This window comes from Podarcis melisellensis, assembly GCF_964234715.1.
Source record: "Podarcis melisellensis genome assembly, chromosome: 5".
Lineage (NCBI taxonomy): Eukaryota > Metazoa > Chordata > Lepidosauria > Squamata > Lacertidae > Podarcis > Podarcis melisellensis.
Genome location: NC_138537.1, coordinates 78,195,650 through 78,219,540, shown reverse-complemented (window position 1 = coordinate 78,219,540; position 23,891 = coordinate 78,195,650). Strand labels below are relative to the sequence as shown.

At 41.9% G+C, this 23,891-nt stretch overlaps 1 protein-coding gene and 2 long non-coding RNA genes across 4 annotated transcripts in view; 1 reads left to right on the top strand and 2 right to left on the bottom strand.

Moving 5' to 3' along the window:
* NRG3 (neuregulin 3) overlaps positions 1 to 23,891 on the top strand; it is a 618,135-nt gene that overhangs the window by 19,726 nt on the left and 574,518 nt on the right. The gene's annotated exons all lie outside the window — the stretch shown is intronic.
* Positions 2,350 to 6,233, bottom strand: LOC309369469. Its single transcript, XR_014168159.1, has 3 exons — positions 6,142 to 6,233; positions 4,428 to 4,581; positions 2,350 to 2,487 (listed from the first exon to the last, which is right to left on the bottom strand). It is a non-coding gene; the product is annotated as an uncharacterized lncRNA (long non-coding RNA).
* LOC309370115 lies at positions 13,781 to 16,320 on the bottom strand. The gene is made up of 3 exons (XR_014168434.1): positions 16,208 to 16,320; positions 14,362 to 14,550; positions 13,781 to 14,024 (listed from the first exon to the last, which is right to left on the bottom strand). It is a non-coding gene; the product is annotated as an uncharacterized lncRNA (long non-coding RNA).

The window sequence follows — 23,891 nt, the reverse complement described above, 5'->3', positions numbered from 1 at the left end:
CTTCCTCCTGAAATCTGTTAACATTTTAAACCACAAATGTTGCAGTTTATTTTTTAATGTTTTTTTGTCTCACCTTTGTTGTGCTACAGTGCAGGAGTGCCCCTCCAAATGGCAATTTATATGGTAACACTGAAGAGGCATTGCAGAACAACTAATAAGGCAGAATGATATGTGGACAGCCCAGTATAAATCCATCTCTAATGCACTATTATTGCATCAATAAAATGCTGCAGAATACACCCACAAATGAACACAAGTCTGGATGGAGTCTTGCTGTTAATGTGGGATGAGTTCAGACTCGCTGAAGTCCTTCACATTGTGTATCTTTGGTTATAGCTACATGGAGGAAGTAACATCTGATTCAATGCAGTTGAGATGATGAGCACTACTTTGTAGCACTTTGCTTGAGTGCAGTGGGTAAAATGAAGAAAAGGGAGCATCAAATCCCTTGAAAAATAGAATTGAGATGACACATCAAGCTCAAGGTAAACTCAACGCAATACAAAGAAGAATGTGTGAGAGAAGAAATGTCCAAAGGACCTTTTGGGGTGGGAAACAGTATGATAAGCATTGTGAATATCAAAGGAATATCTTGAGAAACTGCTGAATTTCCATCCATTTCCCACAGAGTTCACCAGTCTAAAACTTTCCATGGGAGGTAAACTAAGGATGCACAGATACCCTCCACCATTAGGAGGTTTTGTAAGTCTTATTGAAAGTGGTTTGTTTTCTCTCAAAATACCCAAGATGTTTGCCCAAGGAAGGACCTCTAAATTTGCCTATAAAACTGCTTTAGTTGAAGCTTGGTGCCTAGAATGCTTGCCTTTGATGGCTTCAATAAGAGATTGGTTAGGAAACTGTGGATGATGCTACAGAATACCTAAGAGATAGTAGCTTACTTTGCATAAAGTATGGCTAAGCCATGATTTAGTGTGAAGTGCATGAGATGAAATTAACCAAAGAAACCCTTGGTTTTGCATGTCCCCCTTCTGTTTTCTCCTACTATGAGGATAACTTTGACATCTAGCTTTCTCTAAGCCTCAAATTGTTTCATCCAGACTCAGGTTTTGTGGATTATTAAAAACTCTGGTTAGTTTTAATAAATAGCTTGAAAACCAGTGCTCGAAGCTGGCTTGTTTCAAAACTGACCATAGTTCATTATAGTAACAAGCCCATGTCTAGCTAACAAGACAAGCTGAAATTCAGGAAAAGTAAACCCCAGTGCTGCTGTTAGTGCTTTTAGCTGCATGGCAGTGGCAGTGCACAAGCCTGAGGCATCCTCAGGATTGTTCCGGCTCATGCTAAATCAGGGATATCCAAAGTAGTGCCCCTCAATATTATTGAACTACAACTCTCATCATCCCTGCACATTAGCCTTCTTGTCTGGGAATGGTGTGAATTATATGTTAGGATATTTCCATTCCACCTTAAAAGGGAGCAGGTTTTGTGAGTCACAGAGTCTGCGTATTTCCTGTTCACAGGATGTTTATGTTTTCTATTGCTTTCGTTTCACTCTCTGTGCCTGAGCATACCGAAGCAGGCAGTCATGTTTTTCTTTGTTCTGTCCAACGCTGAATAAACTTCTCAATAATGCTCTCCTGCGTGCAACTTTCGCTGTGCGAATTCTGCTGATAGAGCATGCATCAGTTCTGGAATGTGGCAAGCTATTTTCTGGAGCTTGTGTCACTAATTGCTGATACTGTATCAACGGGAGATCGATGGACGTCCGGAGACGACATGGGGGCCATGATGGGCCATATCTCCCTGGCAGTATCCCAACATTATAGTCCAACAATATCTGGAGAGCAACACATTGACCACCCCCATGCTAAAATATAGTTTAACATGTGTGGCTATGGTCTCGGTTTGAGCCATCAGTTTTCATGGAATGAGGCATTGGATAACTTCCATTTTTGTAGTTCTCTGAATGGATATGATCCACTATCATGTGCACAGATTTAGTAACTGGATATGCCCCAATGTCTGGCAATCTTCGAATGTGCTTGTGCTGGTTGGTTATTGCTTTTTTTTGTTTATCAATTTCAGGAGCACAGGATTTGTACAAGGGATCTCCTGGGAAAAATATGGGATTTAAACTAGTAAGCTACCTAACAACCAGGGTTTTGTTTCTTAGAATCACCAGCCCAGGTCTGAATTCAGAAATGGATGCCCTTGGGCATTGCCCTGACCACCCTTCACAGGGAGAAACAGAAGCACTTTGCAGCAGCCAGTTACAGCTCATTTCTTCCCGAGCGACCCAGTTCCCAGAACTGTGTCATTTAAAGGCTGCTTCTTGTCCTTTCTGGTTTGCAGCTTGCTTGCATATGAAAGACTAAGTACACAGAGATGCACCATTCTGATCATTAAAATGTATTTATACTAATGTTAGCAATATTTTTGGCAGCTGTATGTGACTGTGGTTCTCTCTCTGTGTGTTTTCCTGATGTGCTCATTAAAGGGAGGGATTCAAATGTAGGTAGAAGAAGCCTTTAAAGAGAGGAAGAAATTTATAGGATTAAAGAGAAGAAAATAACTCTTGTAAAATATTAACTTGCATGCTGTGAATATTCTGTCAGTGTGAAAGCAGCTGTGGATTTATCAGAGGGCTTTATTTGTATTTTTCTCTTAATGACAATCCCATAAAAAGATATGGCAAGATTATATCTAACTAATTAAAAGTATATTACATTGGGATTATTTCACTGGAGATTATTTTCTAGCAATCCTTTTAAAATCTTGTTTTCTATTGTGTTCCAACTCACTGAAATAAAATTATGTGTGCTTGTAAAACACATTTAGATTTTAGGTGTGATGTCTGCTGAGTCACTGCATCTTGTTTACATAAAGATACCCAAGGTTGCTTTGTGGGTTATGCTTGATCAAGAACCCCATTTTTTGGCTTGCTGGAGAATCCCAGTATTTTTTTTGGCTGCACATTCATCACTATTGGATTGGTTTTGTAATACCCCTGTTCATTAGGCAACACATTCTTTACTTGATGCTATTGGTTTGCTACTTGTAAAGAATTTTGATCTCCCTCCTCATTTCCATAAATCCAAGTATTCAGTTTTGCTCCTGTGGAAGGATCCAAAATGGCTTCCAGGGAGTTATTTGAGAGGAAACTTTGGAACAGTAAAAGCTGTTCAACAGTGGGGTGAGAATTTCATGGGAGGTGGTAGTATCTCTCCTTCACTGGAGCTATTTGAGTGGGGAGTGTTTAAATATTTGCCAAAGTTGCTGTAGCTGCATCCTGCATTGAGCAGAGTGGTTTCTCTTAGATGGCTTCTAATGTTCCTTCCAGCTCATTTTGAGAGTGAATTCTGTAACCGCCACATTTGAGCAAGTTTATCAAAATCATGAAGACTGTCATGTGTTCAAACCAGTTCTGATAATGCGATTACTGGAGATCCTCTTTCCTTTTACAGCATGTTGGTAAAAATCTGGCTGTATGAGGCTACTCTGAAGTTGAGCCTTGCCTTGGCAAGAGTAGGGAACAACCAGCTGAAACACAATTGTAACCTTTTTTAAAAACAACAACAACTAAACAAATATAATAAATGGTGGGGTGAGATTTGGACCATCAGTGGACATAGGAAATGGTTTGGGCAAGCTAAAGAAATGGTGTTTAATTAAGGGAAAGAAAGAGGAAGCAATGCTTTAGGCCAGAGTGACCTCCAGATGTTACTGAACTACAACTCCCATCAGCCCAGCCAGGATCACCAGTGGTTAGGGATCATGGGAATTGGAGTCCCTTATCAGCTGGGCGGCATCACATTGGCTATTCCTGCTTTTCGTTTAGGAGTCGAAGGCAATTTGAGAGTGGATTAAAAACAAAACATGAAAACTGTAGCTTTTCCATTGACTTTCATGGCTTGTGGACTGTGCCCACACTGTGAGTCAAATGCTAGGCAAATATGTTAAGATAAGAACATACTGAACTGTTTCCTAATAGCAAGATCATTTAGACAATGAGTCCAAAATCCTTGTGTGCATTGGTTTGAAGCTTGATAGCTATTGGAAAATGCATTCCTTGTGGGGGGGGGGGTGACCCATGTGTTCTTGTAAGCAGCTTTGCACATGTTTGGCAGTTTTTACTTGATTGGATGAAAAACACTGTAACTGGGTAGGCAGTTGGTTTGCACAATGGCCAGCATGTGAAGCAAACTCTATGGAGCTGTGTTTTCAAGTTACCACCATATAGCAAAAATCGCATAGAGGAGTCAAGCACACAAATAGGAGGCTGGGTAGGATGTTCACTGAGACATAAATCACCCAGAACCTGGGAAGATGCAGTTATTTTTCCACATGGATTGATGGAAGAAAAAATGGAATAACATCAGATTCCTCAAAGTTTTGTTTTAAGTCCCTGTCAAATTCTGAGTTATAATAATATGTATTTCACAAAGTTTCTCCAGACATATGATTACCTGTTAGGTGTGGTACACAAAGCACGCTGGGTACTTATAATAAAACCTTATTCTGGGGAATAACTGCTTTTCCCTTCTCTGGTGGTGGGAGGAGAGTCCAGTGGGACATAATGGAATATTCTTCTCATGTTCCAAATTGATATATAATGATGCACTATGGAAAAGTTGGGATTGGTTGAGCATGTGCGATAAATAATATAATATGTATAAAAACTTATTTGATAAACTGTTGGTTTCATCTTTTAGTTATGTATGGTGATAAGCAAGAGGCCTATTCATCCTGCCAGTTATACAGCTCCCCTTTCTGTACTGCTGTTACCAGCAATTTTATCAGCAGTCGCCTTTAATACCTTATTCATGTGCTTTGGGGTGAAAAGTTAATGTAGCTATATATTATTCATCCAAGAGAAAGGACATTTTTTCAATACAAGTTGCCTCATTTCTCTTGGAAAGGGGCAGCGCTGTGAGCCAGAAGAGCAGTGTAAAGCTCTGTTGGATGTGTGTCAATGAATTAGGCTTTATAGATCCATGCTTGATGTTGTTTTAATAATTGCAGAAAGTTTGGGTGTCTAATAATCTACCTATTGCAACAAATTTACTTTTGAACATTTCCTGTCTTTCTTGTGTATCTCAGGTTGACCTGCTGTCACCCTTTTTAGCCACCAAAAAAAAGTGCTTTTGTTTCTCCTTTTCTTTCTTATTTGGTTTATCCAGATGAAGTAATAGATAAAGTTATCTTGCATATGCATGCACTGATGCTTTATTTAATCCAGTGTTTCCCAAACTTGTTTTTGGACTACAACTCCCATTACCCCTAGTCAGGAATGATGGGCATTGTAGTCTGTAAACTTGGAGACCCAAGTTTGGGAAGCACTGATTTAATTCAACTCATTTGTGGTCCCAAGTGCTTCTGTGCCAGCACTGAGAAGTTTCCTTGTCTGATAGCAGCTCTTTATGAAACGTCATAAGCCACTCACAGGAGCTATTGCAACTACTTGGGCAGTTTTTCAGGTAGCTTTGTGGGTAGGAAAGGTGGCCTGAAACACACAGGATCAGAACCAGAGCCTGGTGTTCCAAAGTGCATGTTGCTTCTGCTGCCTCTCACCTCTTCTCCTGCAATGCTGTATTGTATATAGGTTCCTGAATCTTCTCTTCAGCCTGAGCCAAGTGGTTTGGCTACCTCAGCAAGTCTTCAGCTGCCACCAAGCCACCCCATCTTCCTCTCAGGTCTTCTTTCTTCTCCCTAAATCCTTTTGCTCTGTGGTCTTCTTCTGATTGTCCATCATGAACACTAAGCACCAGCCGACATGGACGGACTCTGACTGGCTAGTACCCAGCCATTCTGGCCCCCAGGTGACTGTTAAACCAACTCCCATCTGGCTAGACAGAAAGCTTCTCTCATCCAACACTGTACATGACACTACAACTGACAGAATATATTACACAATACCCATTGAAACACAGCTTAAACAAACAGGATTGCTTCATGTTATAAAAATAATGAATGATCAGTCGTATGGCTCCTCTGGTACCTACTTCCCAGATTTTGAGAATTCATATGGAAAGGTGATCCTAAAGATGGACTGAAGATGAGCAGGACAGGAACCCTAAGTTCCCTAGCCCTCCTTTCTCAGCTGACTTCACCCCATCTTTCTTTCTTTCCATCCCTGCTCTCAGCCCCTTGGCAAGACATTTCCTCTGTTCCCCGGCTCACCTTCATCCTTACTTCAGACTTCTGAATCCTTCCTGTCCTCCCTTCAGTCGGGCTCAGCTCTAGCCTGCTCCAGCGGCTGGGCTTGGAGAAAGTATAGCCTTTGTGACATCACTAGCCAATGCACCAATCCCCACATCTCAGAATTCTTGTCCATTGGTGGGGAGTGGTGTAATGCCTGCAGATGATGTCACAAAGGCATTACTTTCTCCCTAAGATGGGGAAACCTTTCATGTCAGTTGCCCATGTAGTTGCTAGGATAAAAAGGCACTTCGAAGCAACCTTCTAGGGGCCACATGCCAGTGGCTGGTGGAGTCAGGGGCAGAAGTAACAAATGCACATTTTGTGTGCAGTAGGCTAGTTTCTTCACACATTCACAAGCCGATCTCTATCCTCCATCAGCCAAACAAGAAGCATTATCAGAGATTCCAGGCAGGCAGAAGCACTCATGGATTGTCTGAGTCAGGGCAGGTGAGGAGTGCGGCTTGAGGAAAGGGGGTGCGGCCAGATAGAGAGATCTGGAGGGCTACATGTGACCCTCCAGGCCTGTGCTTCCCCATCTCTGAAGTAGACTGAAATGGTAATCTGGAAAATAATAACAAAGACACAGCAGATAGGGAAAACAATGACATCAGATAGGATTGGGGGGAAAGCATTCTCATAATGAAAGGACTGTTATTATCTGAACAAACTGGTTTCAGCATGGAAATGGAAGATATCTTCAGGGCATCTTTAGTAATGTATAGTTCCGGCCTCAGTTTGTCACCAGCTATTTACACTAAGTTCCTTTAATCCTGAAGCACTATTTATCTCATCTTGGATAGTCACTTAAAATCTAAAGTATTAGATGTGATCTTAAATGTTTGTGGTGATACAGGAAGGCATGCTTTTAGAAAGTATACACAGTAATAAAATGGAATGCACAGTTTGTGTGTTAAAACTTTACTGTCGGTAGAGCTTTTAGCCGCACTAATAAGAAAAGTGATTTTATTCAGAGCAAACAGAAGCTATAAAAGGTTAACGCTCTTTTGTTGCTTTGTGTTTTGCTGTGTGAACATTAGTGTAGGTGCCTGCTGAAATGGGCAGATAAATCCTGTATTTGCTAAAATTTAGCACTTAATAAGCTATCTTTAGTAAAAGTATGAAAAAGGCTTATGCCCCTTTCTGACAAGTTAAGAGAAATAAACCTAAGTGAGACTCAATAAAGAATCCTTCCAGTCTCTCAGATTCCGCCCTGCTCCTTTTCAAAATGGGTTAATGTCGCTTCTGATGTTTGGAGGTACTGAAGCCATGTAATATGGGCTTAGTTTTCAAAGCAATGGATGCATTTGCACAGTGTGACTGTGAAGAGGAGTTCAGAAGCTCTCGTTTCTATTTTGGATTAAGTACAGCTTGTTGAACTCAAACAAACTGCCATTTATCTTAACTACGGTTTGTTGAAATAGGCTAGCTTCAGACCATAGCTTATGAAATTGGCTTGTTTCAACAAATGTGGTTAATCTGAAGCACAAGTAATCACTTCCTTGTGACTGTGCCAAAGGAGGGGGAGCCAGGGAGCCCAAAGTTCATTGCAGCTCATTCTCATAAAGCTAAATCATGGTTCAGTGTTATGAGAACACAGGAACTCTTTGCTTTTTCCTGCTAAACTAACTGATATGACAACAAATGGTAATCACTGCCAGTTGGAAGGGCAGAGTTTGCAGGTGGCCTTCAAGTGGAGGCCACTAGGTGTCACAAAGTATTTATCATGAAAATGGGAGGTGGCCTTGATGCCACTGATCTCATTGGTTTAACTTACTGCTGTGGGCTGGTCATTCTATTGCTCTAGAATTCAACCTTTTCAGACCCAGGACCCAGCTTTTTAACCTGGAAAAAAATGAGGCCAAATTTAAGTTTAGCATTCATTCCCTTTTCATCTTTCTCTGAAATGCTGAACGCTTCAGCAGTGAGGTGTGAAAATTCTGTCTTTTGCTCTTCATAGAACAATCTGTAAAGAATAGCAGCTTGCATTGCCTGGTCCTCTCCATCACATTTGCTGTAATATACAGTTATTGACTCGCACTTGCATGTATAAAAAGCAAGCAGTGATATCAAAAGCCAATGAGAGATCAAAAAGCAGAAGCAAGGTCACTGCTCTCTAGAAAGCTCATCCATCAGGGAGACCAAGGACAACTCATTCCCATGGCCAGGCCTGAAACAAGACTAGAATGGATCTAAACAGATACAGGCTGTGAGCTGCAGATTAGCTGACCCTGCCCTCAAATCTTCTTGTGTACCAAGAGGTTTCATGGCAAGTGAGATGTCAATGTGAAAAGACATATTTGAAAGCCACTGCAGGAAACGCTGTTGGAGAAAAGGCACGTGCTCACACTTCATCTCTGTTACCAGTCGCTTTTGTTAATGTCTATCTCACTTTTTTTCTATTTAAAAACAAAGCAGCTAATTGCAGAAGTTGTCCTGCTGATATCACAGGAGAAAGAATTTCTTTGTCTACTTCATTTCTACACATGGCTTCGTCCCTGCTTGTAAACCAGTAAAAATTTCACCCCTGATTTGTGCCTAATGTTTTATAAGAACTGCATCATTGGAAAAACAATCTTGTAAATGGAAAGTTGTTCTCCCTTGTCCAAACTTTCTGAATATATGTTTACATTGATTCCCGCCGCCCACCCCCTATAAATGTAAAGCCAGTTAAATACCTTTTGTTTCCTATCATTTCTAGGCATACCTTCCCCTGGTTGTTGTGCGCTTTTTTCATTTTTATCCTTTTCCTGGATTCTTCTATTTCTTCCGGCTAGCTTGAAGGAAGGTAGTCTATCCTAAAGACAACCTGTTGGCCTCTATAAATGTGCAGGTCAAATAAGGATATCAGAGGATTCTGGGAGTGGAATTTATTGGTGTTTGCTTATTCACTCCATATTCGGAATGGAAATCAATCCAGTGAACATGATCAGTATTCACTGTTGTTGCTTTGAGTCCAGAAGCGATATGTAACTGAGTAGATTCCACGCTGTTATTTGTGTTGTGTTTCCTTTGCACTGAAATGAATGATGTGGAATAATGGAATGGTAATATAACTTATGCACCATAAGTTTCCTAATTAATTACATAAAATACATAATTTACATGCTACCACCACAGCATACAGCCAGATGAATAATGTGGTTTTTGATGGAGGGTGAACTGTAGCAGAATGGAAATGGTGCTGCATGTGACAAATACAGTCTGGAATGGAGATGTATGCCTTCTTCCATCCCTGCTTGCTGGAGAAGAGCAAGGGTCAATTGAGCCTAGGGGTAGCCGATGTGGCTGTTGGAATCTAGCTCCCATCACCGCTGACCAGTGGCCATGTTGGCTAGGGCTGATGGGAGTTGTAATCCAACAATATTGAAAGGGCACCATGTTCACCACTCCTGATCTACTACAGTATCCTGCTTTTCCAACAGTGGCCAGTCAGATGCTTGTGGAAGCCTGCAAGTAGGTAATGAAGACAACATTTCATGATTTCTTTTAAAATGACTAAAGTAAACTTTAGTAAACGAAAGCAGAATTAAGAATATGGTGCCCAAGTCACGTGAAGAAAAATTGCTGTTGACCACATTCTACAAGTTGTGCTTTTACATGAGGATGTATACTCATAGATGGAAAAGCTGGTGGGAAGAATTGAAGAAGAATCGTATTCCAGATTTTAGCTCTTCAATGTGTATACACAAATCTATATTTATCTGGAGGCTGCAGAGTGATGCCCTGGTTCCCAGCCAACTGCGCAAAGAACAGATATCAGATCTCAAATGATTCTACTGTATGTACTTGTTCTGTTCTGGTAAACCTCCCCAGCAACAACATCACAGATCCTGACCTGGAGGATTGCTAACATCTAATGGGAGGTGTTAGTTGAGTTGTGCAACAAGAAATATAAAGGTATTTATGTAAGACATGGCTGCTTTTTATTCTCAGCATAGTGGATCGAATGCTCTTTCAAAGCTTTTTTTTAAAAAACAAAAACAAAGCCCTGTGTAAGCAAATATAGACAACACCCAGAAATAAACTCAGCTGAAAAAATTAGATGCAGTTATGTAGGGCGAGGAAGGAACTTTACAGTTCAGGGTTCTAGCTTAAAGTTCGTCAACCATACTACATAATATGGTGAAATATACAGGAAGGGTTCTGCTTTAAAGGGAAGAGAATCACTCCATGATTCTAGTGTGAGATCGTCAGTGACCATATACACTGTTCACTGTTCAGCTTTCTATGAAAAGCTACACTTTTCAGAGTTCCCTAGGAAGAAGAATTGTTTAACTAGTCTGGGTGTTGTAGTTCTGTGTGGGGAATTGGGGCTTCCTAACAGCCTTCAGCACCAACAATAAACTACAGTTCTCAGAATTCTTTTAGAGAAGCCATGACTGTTTGAAGCAGTATGATACTGCTTTAAATGCAGTGCTTTTTTTCTGGGGGTATGCAGGGGTACACATACCCCTAAACATTTTGTGAATCTTTGTACTTTTATCCATTTGTACTGTTTTTAACACTTGATTGGGAGCCACCCAGAGTGGCTGGGGAAACTCAGCCAGATGGACCGGGTATAAATAATAAATAATAATAATAATAATAATAATAATAATTATTATTATTATTATTATTATTATTTATTTATTTATTTATTTATTTACTGTATTTATTTTTCCCAATTTGAAGTATAAAATGGTGATTTTCTTGAGTCAAAATGAGAGTACCCCTAAACATTTTTTTAAAGAAAAAAAACAACACTGTTTAAATATATAGTGCAGATGGAGCATATGTTGACTATTTGCAAATAGGAGTTGCCGTTAGCCAGTTATTTCTGTACAAACTGCTTTTTTCAGACAGCCATTTTCTTGCTCCAGCAATAACATGTATTTCATATCTGGATTACCTTCCAGCCAAAGTGCCTACACTAGCATTACAAAGTACATTTTGTTGTACTTTCTATTATCACAGGTTGAAAGCCTTCAAAAGTCCTTAACAAATGCGCGTGAGAGATTTTAAAAGTATGTATCATTTTGTGAAGTGCATTTCTAGATGGTGAAAAATTGGAGAGGCCCCCTAAGTTTTGATGTAGTTTAGTGTAGAACAGGGAAGGACAAGGTGTTACTGTAACTTGCTTCCAGCCCCAAAGACACTTTTGAATCTTTTTGATTATCCTGAAGTACATTTCTAGGCCTCATGAATGTGAAATGAAGGGGGATGTGAAGGCAAGGACTGGATTTATTTTTTTAAAGCAGATAATGAGGAACTCGTTCTGTTTTTCAGCTTCACATACATATACAGGCAAGGGCCAATTTATGCATGTCCAATTGATGTGCAACCGCCAGTGTGTGCATCACAGCGACGTGCAAGTGTCCCAAAAAGAATGAGCTTATATGCACTTCGCTGTTGCACATGATGACCTGGAACACAACCCCTGCACAAACTGGGGGTTGCCTACAATTAAAGTTTTAAAAGGGTTCACTCCCAAGTTTTCAATTTATGGAAAGGAATTTTAAGACACAGGTGGCTAACCCCTTCCAGCCTGAGGGCCGCATTGAAGGTTGGACAAATCTCAAACTGCTACAGGCCACACATACAACATACAGGCACACATGTGGTGGATTTCTGAAACTCAGAGCACCTGAGTGCTATGGTGGGGCAACTTCTCTATCCCCTTGCAATTCTAAAGTGTTGTGCTGTGATTTACCTGCAGGTTCACCTGAACATAGAAGCCAACTCCTAGGGGGGGCTCCGGCCCCTACAATAAAATATTTGAGGGGGCTGGGGCCCCTCCAAAGTTGATGGGCACTGCCATTCAAATAGTGTGTGCACACTGCGTCATGTAATTGCTTTTGCATTTAAATTGCTCAACTCTTAGGTAGAATATGCAGTTTTCAATGCATCCATCCATAAAATATGCATTTTGTGCACCTTTTTTTGCATAAATATGTATTTTATATGCGCCGTTTGTGCACCAAAACTGAAATGCAAAATCTAGAGAAGTGCATAATCTGACTGGGAACTGCATTGTGATCTGCAAGGGCTTTGGTAGCATCAAGTTAGTCCACTGTGAAAAGTGGACCAAAGGAATTCCTTTCCCGTCATTGACTCCAATGACAGGTTGTAAATAATTAGGATCTAATTGGACTATATCATTGGAAGCTTAGCCATTTGCTTTTTGAGGCATTCATTGCTGACATCTAACTGATGATCATCTTTGATAGCTCTTTCTAGAGTTGAGTGCAGCTTGTGAGAAATCGATAAGAAAGTGAACTTAATTTTGCATATCCATTAATTTTGACTTTAACAGATGTGTTTTGAATGCCATAGTCACCTTTGTAATTTGTTGTCCCTGTATACCATGATCTAGGTAACCTCAATTAGCAAAAACTGATTAGTACTTTAATTCTTTGCCAGGAGTTTTTCCCCATGGCTGCCCAGTATAACTGATACACTGTTTAGGGGATGTGGCAGAGAAGGAAACTAAATTTGGGTAATATATACTATGTTAAAATAGCCCCCAAATGTTGGCAAATTTTCTGTGGGAATAAGTACTGCTTCTTTTTGCTGGATTTAATGACCTATAAGACATAGTTATAAATACCCTTTTAAAGGAAAAGAGCCAAACTGATGAACTTTATTTTTTCAATAGAGCCTTCATTTCAGTGGCACACTTTTGTGTGATAAGAATAACTGTAACACATAAGAACATAATTATTTTTAGCACTGCATTTGTTAAAATCCCCCATACTTTCAGTACATTCTCTTACCTTTTTTTTAATAAAAAAAAATCCCTCTCAGACAATGATTATACATATCCTGCTCTTTTTGCAGATTCACATATTGCACTGCTATTGGTTGGCCATAGATACCAGCAGCAAAGATGTGGCTTCTGGAGCAGCCCATTTTTGCCCTCCAGCTTTTTTGGACTCCAACTCCCAGCATCCCTGGCCATTGGCTATGCAGGCTGAGGCTGATGAGAGCTGTAGCTCAAAACATCTGGAAGGCACCATATGAACTACTGTTTGTCTACTTATTTCAAATTGCTATGTGAGCTTGCTCATTTCTTCAGCTTATGTACACCTCTCCTCTTTCACTTGCTTCCTCCACTCCTTCTCTAGGTCCTTCCCTTCTTTTCATCATTCATCTAGACTGCCCAGACTTTCCTGACACCCCCTCCCGCACCATTTTCATTGTTCTGCTGTCTTTCAAAGCTTCAATTCCTCCTCTCCCAGATTCCATTACCTCTTCAATCCCAGAATCTAGAGAAGGCTCCTATTCCTGTGACAGAACATCTACTTTGCTTGCAGACGGTTCTAAGTGAAATCCCTGGCATCTCTAGAGATGGCTTGTCACAAAATCCTGAAATGTGATGTGGATAGGTAGCTTCAAATTGTCTAGATCTATGCTGTAGTTAATAATGTGTCTCAGGTTTACACGAACCACTATGCTAGCTGAAAGAAAAGAAAAGAGTCTCAACCTGTTTGTTTGATCTTTGCAGGCTGCATCAAGATCTCTTTCTACCTCTCTATCAAGCTGCTCATTGGGTTGCAATTTCATTGTGTTCAAAATCCTTTCCCCCCCACCCCCTGCACAAATAAATAGCTGATGGCATTTATTTATGGAAAGTTATTAGCATTTATTATTTATATAGCACAGGGATTGATCTTCTCCATTCATATATTCAAGGTCAAAGCCTGCTAGCTTTCTCATCTTGCAGGTAGGTCACCAGCTCCAACAGCTAGGGGCAGCTCAGTTAGGGAATAATTCATTTCTTTTTGCATTCAGCTCCTCCTCCTGCTTCTGCTGCCGCCATTCCATGAGAGAATTTCTCTCTCTCTCTTTCTCTCTCTCTCTCTTGACCCACCTTATTCCTTTCTCTGGATCACAGCCAACGCAGTGTAGAAAATGAATGGAGGGTGGAAAGGAGATAGAAAAGAGGTTGGTGAAGCTTCTAAGCAGAAGTCCTGGAGCACAGCGGCAATAGAAAGAGCATCTGAGAAAGCAATCATTTTGAGGGTTGGCTGAATACCATTAGAAGAGATAAAAGCTTTGGAGAAAATGATATGGACAACAATTTCATAAACTAGACAAATGACTGTACATGAAAGATATTGTCAGGAGCCTATAAAGTAATCCATTTTACACTATGGAATAATAATCCATTTTGTACCCTGTTTTTCTTTATATGAAGAAAATAATCATTGCAACCCTCACCAGCTTCTTTGTTGTCGTGAGTAACAGAGATAAAATGCTTCAGTTCATATGGACAAACAAAAGCCCCTAGGCTGCTTCTCTGCCACGAGGAAGAGTTCTCCTCCTGCAGCACCATCTTCTTTGGGCTGTCTCAAAGGCAGCTGCTTGTCTGCGGCAAGTTGTAAAACTGGTGTCCTGAGAATGCCCAGCCTAAGGAGGACAAACAGCAGGTAGTTTAGTTCTTTGGTGTACTAAACACACAAACACCTCTCTAGTGGCTTGTGCTCTGAGCTGGACTGTTTGAGCAATGGTGGGACTATGCCCGCTTGCAAAACTTAAGTACCCTCACTTGATAGTGTGGGCCTAAGCCTACATGGAAGTTGCCAGTGTGTCTTCAAGTCCCTTCTAGTCTTAGTGGACAATGGAGGAGGAAACAGAGGTGATTCTGGCAGCCCCCTCCCTTCAGGCACCATCTCTCCCTCAACTCCCGGTGCATCCTGTCATTCCTGACAAAACCCCATAAATTGCTACCCATAGCCCCTGGATCATCTTCTGGCTACACCCACTCCCTGGAGCCTGCTAGTCCCTGAGACCTGGCTGCTACAGCTCTGCTTGTGAGCCTTGCAAGGCATGCTGGGGAAAAACCTGACCTCTTGTGACAGAAAATGCTGAGCAAATGTATGCAGCCCAATGATATCCACCTGTTCTTTTCTCTTCCCTCCTTGATCACTGTGCAGTGGATTGCAGCCTCCTCCTCCAAATTCGTGGGAAAGAGCATTACAACTGCCCCGTGATGTTGGGGCTGCTTTATGTCTCTTTGGAATAGACAGGAAGGGACACACAAGGGCACCCCTGTGTTACGTGATGATGATGCTGTAACATATGGATGATGCGGCGTGAAATGCCTTTGACAGTCTTCCAAAAGTTCTCAGGGCCACCCAATAAAATTGATTGACAGTAGCTTCAGAATGGACAAAGGGAAGTAACTGTTTCATTTGTTTTGTTTATTTGCTTAAAGCATTTTTAGCCGGCTCTTCAACCAAGAAAAGGCTTGCAGAGCAGCTTACAAAGATCAGAAATGAGTCAATCCTTGCCCTCAGGTTTATGAGCTAAAAGGCAGGATGCACAAGGAAAAGGGATTCCGACGGGAGGCTGTTCAGGGGAGACTTTAGTGGCAGGTGAAAAGCTATGGTCAGGAGCAGAGTTAGGCCTAAAATTCTAAGCCATTAAGGACCATTAAAGCCTTTTCTACTATACCTGAATGCCCACTGGGACTTTCAGGTGAAATTATGATATCCATAAGCTTAGCAAGCCCTTAAAGTTTCTAGGCATGGCACAACAATATATTTTTCAGAGAAATCGTAAGGCCCTGGCAGCATACTTGCAACATGAGTTTCTCAACAAGATTAATTCAAGAGGGAAACTTTTGTCTTGCTTTCCTAGAAAGTGTGTGCTTGTGTGTGTTATATATCACAATGATGAAGCAAGCAGACTTTACTGAATATCCAAGCATCCCATTTAAGCTTCTCTGGAACAAATATATTATGATTTCCAAAGAGCAATTTGCAATGCAGATCCATGTAATGGTAAGATTGCATTAGTTGATCATGCCAGGAAGCTTATCGCTGCACTTAAGTGTTCACAATCTTGCAATGTAAATTATTTGCCAAGTTGTATTTTACTTGAGGCAATTATATTGGTGCTTGGAAACACAAGTGCATTTAGCTTTCAAAACGGAAGGAAAGAGATTACTGTTGGGAAGCTGGGGCTTGGCTTGGCTGCACTTTAGATCATGATGTAGTATTCTGGGCCAGTGCAAAACCTAGATAATAATATCCCACTCCTCTTGTAGGAACCAGCATCTTACCAAATCCTCTGGCTTTCTTCAGATTTCTTTGGATGTTATGTCAAAAATGTGCCAAATATGCCATAGAGTTAGGAGAAATTCGGTGATATCCCTGCTTAAAATCTATCACACAGTGGCTCTACTTTTGGGATCTGCGTTGGAGAAGAAACATTGCTTCCCTCTTCTTTTGCCTTTGTGACAAAAATGGTCATAGCACCAATCCCTACCCTCAGCTCAAACGTAAGGAAAATACCAGAGAGCCCAGTTTTGAGTGTGAATGTTGTTGGAGCGACTGTTGGTGTCACGAAAGCACTCCTCCCCTGTTATTTGCATGCATAGCACCTAATCAATCAAAGGAAATGTGCTCATAACGGATATGGCAACAGTGTGCTTACATTTGCTGGCCTGTTCTTCAGCCACTGGGTACATCCTTTTCCCTTTTAGAACAGAATTGATACACCCTTTCCTACCTTGGCCCACATTCCTTTTTGAATAACCTCTTACCATTGTACTAAACAACTCCCCTACAGCTCTCCATCCTCCATCAGGGAAACAAGAGACATTATCACAGTTCAGCATTCTAGACAGGTGCAGAAGGGGGCCTGTGAGGTGGTGTGGTTTGAGGGAAAGTAGTATGGCCTGGGGATTGACGTGGCCTGAGGACCAGACAGAGAAGTCTGAGGTTCCTTGCCCATTTTTGAGTGTGGGCTACCAGTCTAGATTTTATATGGACTCCTGTTGTTGTTTATCCTCTGACTCACTATTTTCAGTCCTTGCCGAAACGTATTTACTGTGCTAGGATTTTTTTTTTAAAGATCTAACTAGTTCAGTATCTAGTTTGCTGGCTTGGGTGGTCTTGTAAAATCAAGCTTTTGAAGGCCCTGCTTTTCAGAGGATTCCCAAACTTGAGCTTTTGGTCCATCTTCAGGAGAAGTGGGTTTTAATGCTTTGTGCGTCATCTTATTTTGTCCCTCATTAGAATGCCAGCATGTTGCTGATATCCTATAAACAGGAGTGATATCAGGCAGCAACACACTTATCCAAACTGTTCCTGTTTGTACGGTGCAGTCATCCTATAAATTATTCCATCAGGGTATGATGGTCGTCTTCTCTGCTTAACACTCTCATATCCCACTCGCGGAAATAATAAATGAACCATTATGGCCTTGAACTGTATTCTTGTCAACCCTACTTACGAAAACTGACTCGCAAACAAACAAAGGACATGTGGGTGACAGCTGAGGACAAATTACCTTGCCCTTAACTCTTCTGGTCTCCATCTTGATGCTATTTTCTGTAAATCTGTTAATAATCAATGGCATGGTACAGCTGAGATGGTGAACAGAACTTTCTACTTGCTCACTTACTGAAATCCATTAATGCTGAATGTTAGTTGCATATTAGAATAAAATGTTTCCACAGAGTTAACCAAATTTTCTTCTGCCTTTTGGTTCCCAGTCTCTGGTCAGGCACTGGCCAATGACCCCAGTAGCTCAGAAGGGCCCCAGCTGGCCCAACCCAGCTCTGTTACCTTATTGTCTTACTTATGGGATCCCTGTACTGCCATTTTAGCAGTGGGTGAAGAGTGCTGCTGCTTGTGAATGGGTGTCAAGCTTGGCTCCTATATGCCATGGCTTTTCACCGTTAATTTCCCCCAAAAAACACCTTTTAAATTGCCCCGCCCATACATTGATGAAATCTACCACTAAAATGCCACCCTGAAACTCAGTGAGGGTGGCTGTAAGTGGTGTTGCTGGTGCTATTGTGGCAGTGGCAGCAACACACACACAAAAGTGCAGTTGCATTGCATGTTTTGGGGAGGTTCTGGGACCATCAACAGCACCATGCTAAGAGTCCCCTGAAGTCTGTTATTATTAGTTAGTTTCCACCTTCTTCTGTATGTGTTATCCTTTCTGAGACAAGTCTCTGAATTCTTTTTAAAGTGGTAAAATAATAATGGAAGGAGGGGAGTAGTTTTGAGAGTTTTTGAGTTGGAAGTTGCCTGCCTGTATCAGATACGTTCGCTCCCTTCTCCCGTAACCATGGCAATACAAGACAGGAGGGCACTTCTATTTTATTGAACAAGGCATCATGAAAATTGCTTGTGTGACTGAATGATTAGTCCTCCTTAAGGCGACATAGAACTCCATCCCATGCTGATATTTCCCTGTTGCCCTCATCTCCAGCTCTATCAGTTTCAAATATGTCTGTGGGTTTTGGGTTTTGTTTTGTTCTTGCTTGCGCTGTGTGTGTATGTGCAGCTGTGCAGATGAAAAAAATGATTGTGTCTTAGATAACACCCACAGATTTTTTTAAAGCATAATGATTCCTAGAGTGAGCTTTTAGCACAGTCATATTGGTGAGTACTGTTGGGGTATATGGGATATTAGGGGAGGAGGAGTAACTCTGGTGAGGGACACATCATGCTCTTTCTTGGGTAGTTTGTCCATCTTTGGTCCCCACCCTGCACTCAACTCTCACCTGTGGCTCCTAGAGGTTGTCAGCATGTTACAGCAGTCATATTTCAGGAAACAGTTTTGACTGGCTAGCTAAACCAGGTGAGGGTAGCTGATGGGAGTGAGCAGAGATGACCAGTAGTGGGTCCAATGGTCAAGAATGCCTGTGCTGTAGAGGGAAGTGAGGGGCAGGTAGAGCTTGTCAACTTGGGAAGGTAGCCCAGAAATGAAAATGGGCAGATATGAAGGAGCTGTCAGGCAAGTACAGGTCATCCACAGGTCAGGAAATAACTTGAGACATGGAATGCAATTAGCTTTTATTCACAGAAACTAAACAACACAGTAGAGTTCCTCTGGCTCATCTCACCTAGTTAAAGACATTGCTGGAACTGACCACTCACCCTGCCTTCCCCTCTAGCCTCTCACTCTCCCAACCAGACGTAGAAAGCAGCGGAGGGGCGGACTTCTTCTCTGGGCCCGTCTGGCCTGTTGCTCAGCAGTGTGTCAGGGAGGAGGAGAGTCAGCAGGCCTGGGACTGCCTAGCTGTTGGGCAGCAGGGGCAACCTCTGACTCCTCTCTGTTTGAGTCTGCACTCATACTGAGAGACTCAGCACCCAGCCCTGTCCTGGAAGGGCCTCCTTCTTCTGAACCCCCTTGATCACTCAGTCATTCTGCATCTGGCATCTTCCAGCTTGTCCTTTGCATAGACTGGTTCCCTGTGTCCCACCACCACAGTCCTGAGTCTACACACACTTACACACTCCTCTGTATCTCCCATCCAGACAAGCAAGAGGCATTATCAGAGTTCAAGGACGCATTCCAGTCAGGCAAAATCACTCAAGGAGGAAACAAAGCAGCTCTGATAGGAGACATTGCCTGGAAAGAGGTGTTGTGTCTTGGGAGGGAGAGCCTTGGAAGTCCGCATTTGTTTCCTGGACCTGCACCTGTGTATTACATGCAAGCAGAGAAAAGACAACTCATGTCAATGAGATTTCCTTGTGCTGCTACATCTAAAGTGGGGCTTGCAGTTCTTGCCCATGGGAGGGCGTGTCACCTCCAGCCTCATTGATCCTGCTGTGAGTGAGACTGATGAGTCCTAACCACAAATGTGTCTTGACCACACATTTTGGTAAATGTGGGGAAAGAAGATGGATCACGTCACATTTTGAGGCAGGGAAATGGAGGGCTTTGGAGCATAATATGCCAGGTTCCTATATGCTTTACACTAAGCACAGGTACAAGCTATCTCTAGGGATGTACAAGTGTTAGTGTGAAGGAAGGCACACTTATTGATTTGTACAGCTCAGCTATTGAGGGAAGCAGCTTGTGATCAGACAATCAGGGGTTCTAATATGTTCTCTGATGTTTAAAAGGTCCTAATAGCACAAGCATAATTCTCATGTGGTTGATTGCAGCTGTCACATGAGGGCTTGGTTGGGGGGAAATATCTGTCATAACAGAGCTTCCTCACAACCTGTGATTCCCGAGCCTCTTAGCTGGCCTGCTACATGAGCAGTGGCCAAACTTTTGGGGGCCTATGGACATATCTACACACTGAAGAAACTTGTTGTGAGTGTCACACACACACACACACACACACACATGCATTGCCACACACACAAGCCTATTCCATTGTTACATCAGAATGCTTCTTTTAAGCCTAATTCCATCAATGTGAAGAAAGGGAAGACCTCTCTGGGTGCATGTGCACCTGTGGGTGCCACGTTGGCGACCCCTGTACTAGACAATACCGACTGTCTTAATATGAATTGCTCAACCTGAATAGCGCTGAGGCTTGTCCTTCTCTGCATTGGTTCAATTTCAGAATAAAGAAGCAAAGGTCAGTGAGAGGTGAACTCTCCTTAACTTGCCCCCATTGCAGCAGGACAAGTGTGCATGTGTTTGTGGTGTAATATAGCCTAGCTGCCACAGTGTTGTAAAGTTCAAGTTACCTCCTTATCTTCCTCCTCAGCTTGATATGAAATCAAGCTGGTAGTTAACACTTTTCATAGCAAGTACTGACATGGGTTTTTTTGGGGAGGGAGAACCATTTATTTTCCGTAACCTCTCTTCCGGCTTACAGTGTTGGTAATTGTAGCTTTAAGCATCAGCCCTGGTGAAGAGCCACTCTGGATTTCCTTGCCACTTGCTTCATAAAATAAGCATGCCTGAGAACAAGAGAGCTGTAGATTTGTATGGGGTCTGGGCACAGAGTTCATAGCAATTAGCAAGAGAGTAAGGGCTTTATGGCATGAGAGTAAAGGCTTCACAATAAATACGTTTTGTGCGTGGACCTCCAAAGTAGTTTGTAGTTTCTACAGTTTCCCCAGCAACCAATTACAAGAGTTTTGTGAGAGTCAGGGATATGACTTTTCCGTAAGTGCCCATAAAGCTGCTGGCTTGTCCACTGGCCATGCATCTGCAGAATCTCGTTTCTGTGTTTTGAGCTGGAGAAGGACTTTTGGAGGGCACATTTGTGGGAGCATTTGTGGGAAATGGTGCTCAATTCATAATACAGGTGTGCATTTTGCGGGTTACGTTTGGACCAATTCATACTCCAAAATTGATAAGTTCATATTTTTGGCAACAACCCTCTCGTTTGTAATGAAACCACAACCTTTTACGTTAGTGATGCAGGGCTAAGTATTCAGTGGTTAACTAATAAGCTGATAGTGCGTATGATGCAGAAGTAAGTGCAATTAACTGCCGTGTGGCTAATTGCCATGTAAGAGTGCTTAGGATTGCAACATGGGCTGCACTCAAAATAACAGAGAAATGCTGCAAAGTAAAGCTGTCATCCCTCCAAAATTCCCCACTGATTTCTGAGGGAAAGGATTAATTGCCATGTTACTTGTGTTTCTTGTGCTCCATCAGAGAGAAAGAGAGAGTGCAGGCAAACACTCATGGGCAGAGATAGAGGAGAAATTCCATTTGATTCACATTCTGTGGCGAACTTATGTAAATTTGCATCTCTCTGAATTTTGCAATGCAATATTCTCCAAATAATATGTACAGTAATGCATATAACTAGGGTAAACGACATATATAAATGCACATAGCAGTGCATTATACTAGGGGAAATTGCTTTGTAAAGATGTGTGCATTAGGGGAAATGGCACACAAAAATCTGTCTCTTCAGAGAAATTTGCACAAAAATGCTGGTGAATTTTCAGGAGGATTTTATTTCTAAAAAATCAAACTGATGTGGAAATGTGGAGAACTGAATTTAAGACTGGAAAAAATAGAGACTGAGAGAAACTGAGATTCGCATATACACCCATCCCTGCTAATGGGTGCTTGAAGCATCGGCCACCTCCACCTCCACCCATCCTGTGCTCCTGCTCACTCCCAAGGGGCCCACCAAGTTTAACTCGGGACATGAGTCATGGAAACTGGTGCAAATAGCATCACTTTCATGTCAGTACTTGTAATCCTCAGCAGGAGATGACACGCCACTGAAGAGCTAGGCCACCCACTGCCACCTCCTCTTGCCCCAGGGGAGTCTTGGTGCAGGCAAAGGCAGCAAGAGCTCAAGGAGTGATTGAGTGAGCCGTGCTTGACCCACAATAGCAGCACTCAGTTTTGTGAGTGCTCTTCTTTGAAATCCTTTAACACCCCTGTCCTTCACTGAAGTTAATGGTTTCTTATCTTAGATTGGACCAAGCCTGTGAGAAGTAAAATGCAAATGTATTTTTGGAGACCACCAAGATTTTGTCCAGGAATGGCTGATGAACATGGGCTGATTTATTTTTATTTTTATTTGATTGATTAAGATTTATATTTGTCTATCACCTCATAAAGTTAATTCATGCCATCTTGCTGAGTCAGACTCAAGGTTGGTGTAGTGTGGTGTAGTGGTTAAGAGTGGTAGTCTCATAATCTGGTGAACTGGGTTCGCGTCTCTGCTCCTCCACATGCAGCTGCTGGGTGACCTTTGGCTAGTTACACTTCTTTGAAGTCTCTCAGCCTCACTCACCTCACAGAGTGTTTGTTGTGGGGGAGGAAGGGAAAGGAGAATGTTAGCCGCTTTGAGACTCCTTAGGGTAGTGATAAAGCGGGATATCAAATCCAAACTCCTCCTCCTCCTCCTCCTTCTCCTCCTCCTCTTCTTCTTAATGAATATTCACCGCACCTGTTGAATAATAAAAAAAAAATAACGGCGTAGAAAAGAGGGCAGATTCTTCTTGCACATTCCATATCCAGTCTAGTTTATGTGCTAACAATAAGATATTTTATTGTGCACAAGTGCTAACGGTGACAATTTCCTCTGTAGTATAAAGTCTTAAGAAATATTTGCCCAGTCATCAAATGGCTGTTTGTTTGCATGTGGCTTTGTACAGTATTTGCAAGATTTAGGTTTTGATAGTTGGCCAGCTAGCTATAGAAATAGATGACCTCATTACTGCTGAGCAGTGATTAAAGATCAGCAGGGTATGTTTACTCCTTTGAACAACTGCCTCTAGGAAGGAATGGAAATGCAATTTTGGTGTGTGTTATTTACGGGTGTAGAGCAGTAAAGCCACTTCAGTTGCAATTGAGAAAGAGTGTGCATTCATAGTATTCCACATATCAATAGGATGAGAACTCCTCCCTATTTGAACATACTTAAATATGCCTGCCCTTTACATTGCTTTGGAGAGAACTATGTTTTTAGACATTTGTTTTAGGAGACAAAGGTTACAGTAGACTTGCATTAATTGTTGTGACCCACCAAGCTCAACAGAGCACATCAACCACCTCTTGTGGTCAGCCAGGGACTGACCACTGATCACTGGCATCTGGTTACAATACTATACAGGCAACAAAGCACAGGTAGTTTATTGAGTCCCCATTGGGCTACCATGAATGGCTAGTGGGCTTTAGTTGGCTTTGTTGATGTAACTGGGAGCTACAGGATGGCCCAACCTTCCATTCCGCTCCATGCCTATGGGACATCATCCGACTCAGCTGTGACTGAACGTGCTTATAAATGGTTTTGTCTGGTGGTGTCATTTGGTGTTGGGCTAACCCAAAGTGGAAAATGAAGTGACTGACTATCTGAATAAGGGGAGGGGAAGTGTTCAAAATAAATTGATAAAAGGAAGAAAGGCAAGGTAGGTTACATGAGATTGGAGCTTCCATCCCAGTACCTATTCATGCATCTGGGTTAGTGCTTCTCAAAAGGCATGGAAGGAAGATTCAAGGACAATCAAAAAAACATTAAGACATTTCAGTGTAGTATAGTATAGTATCAAAGTAATTCTTTTATA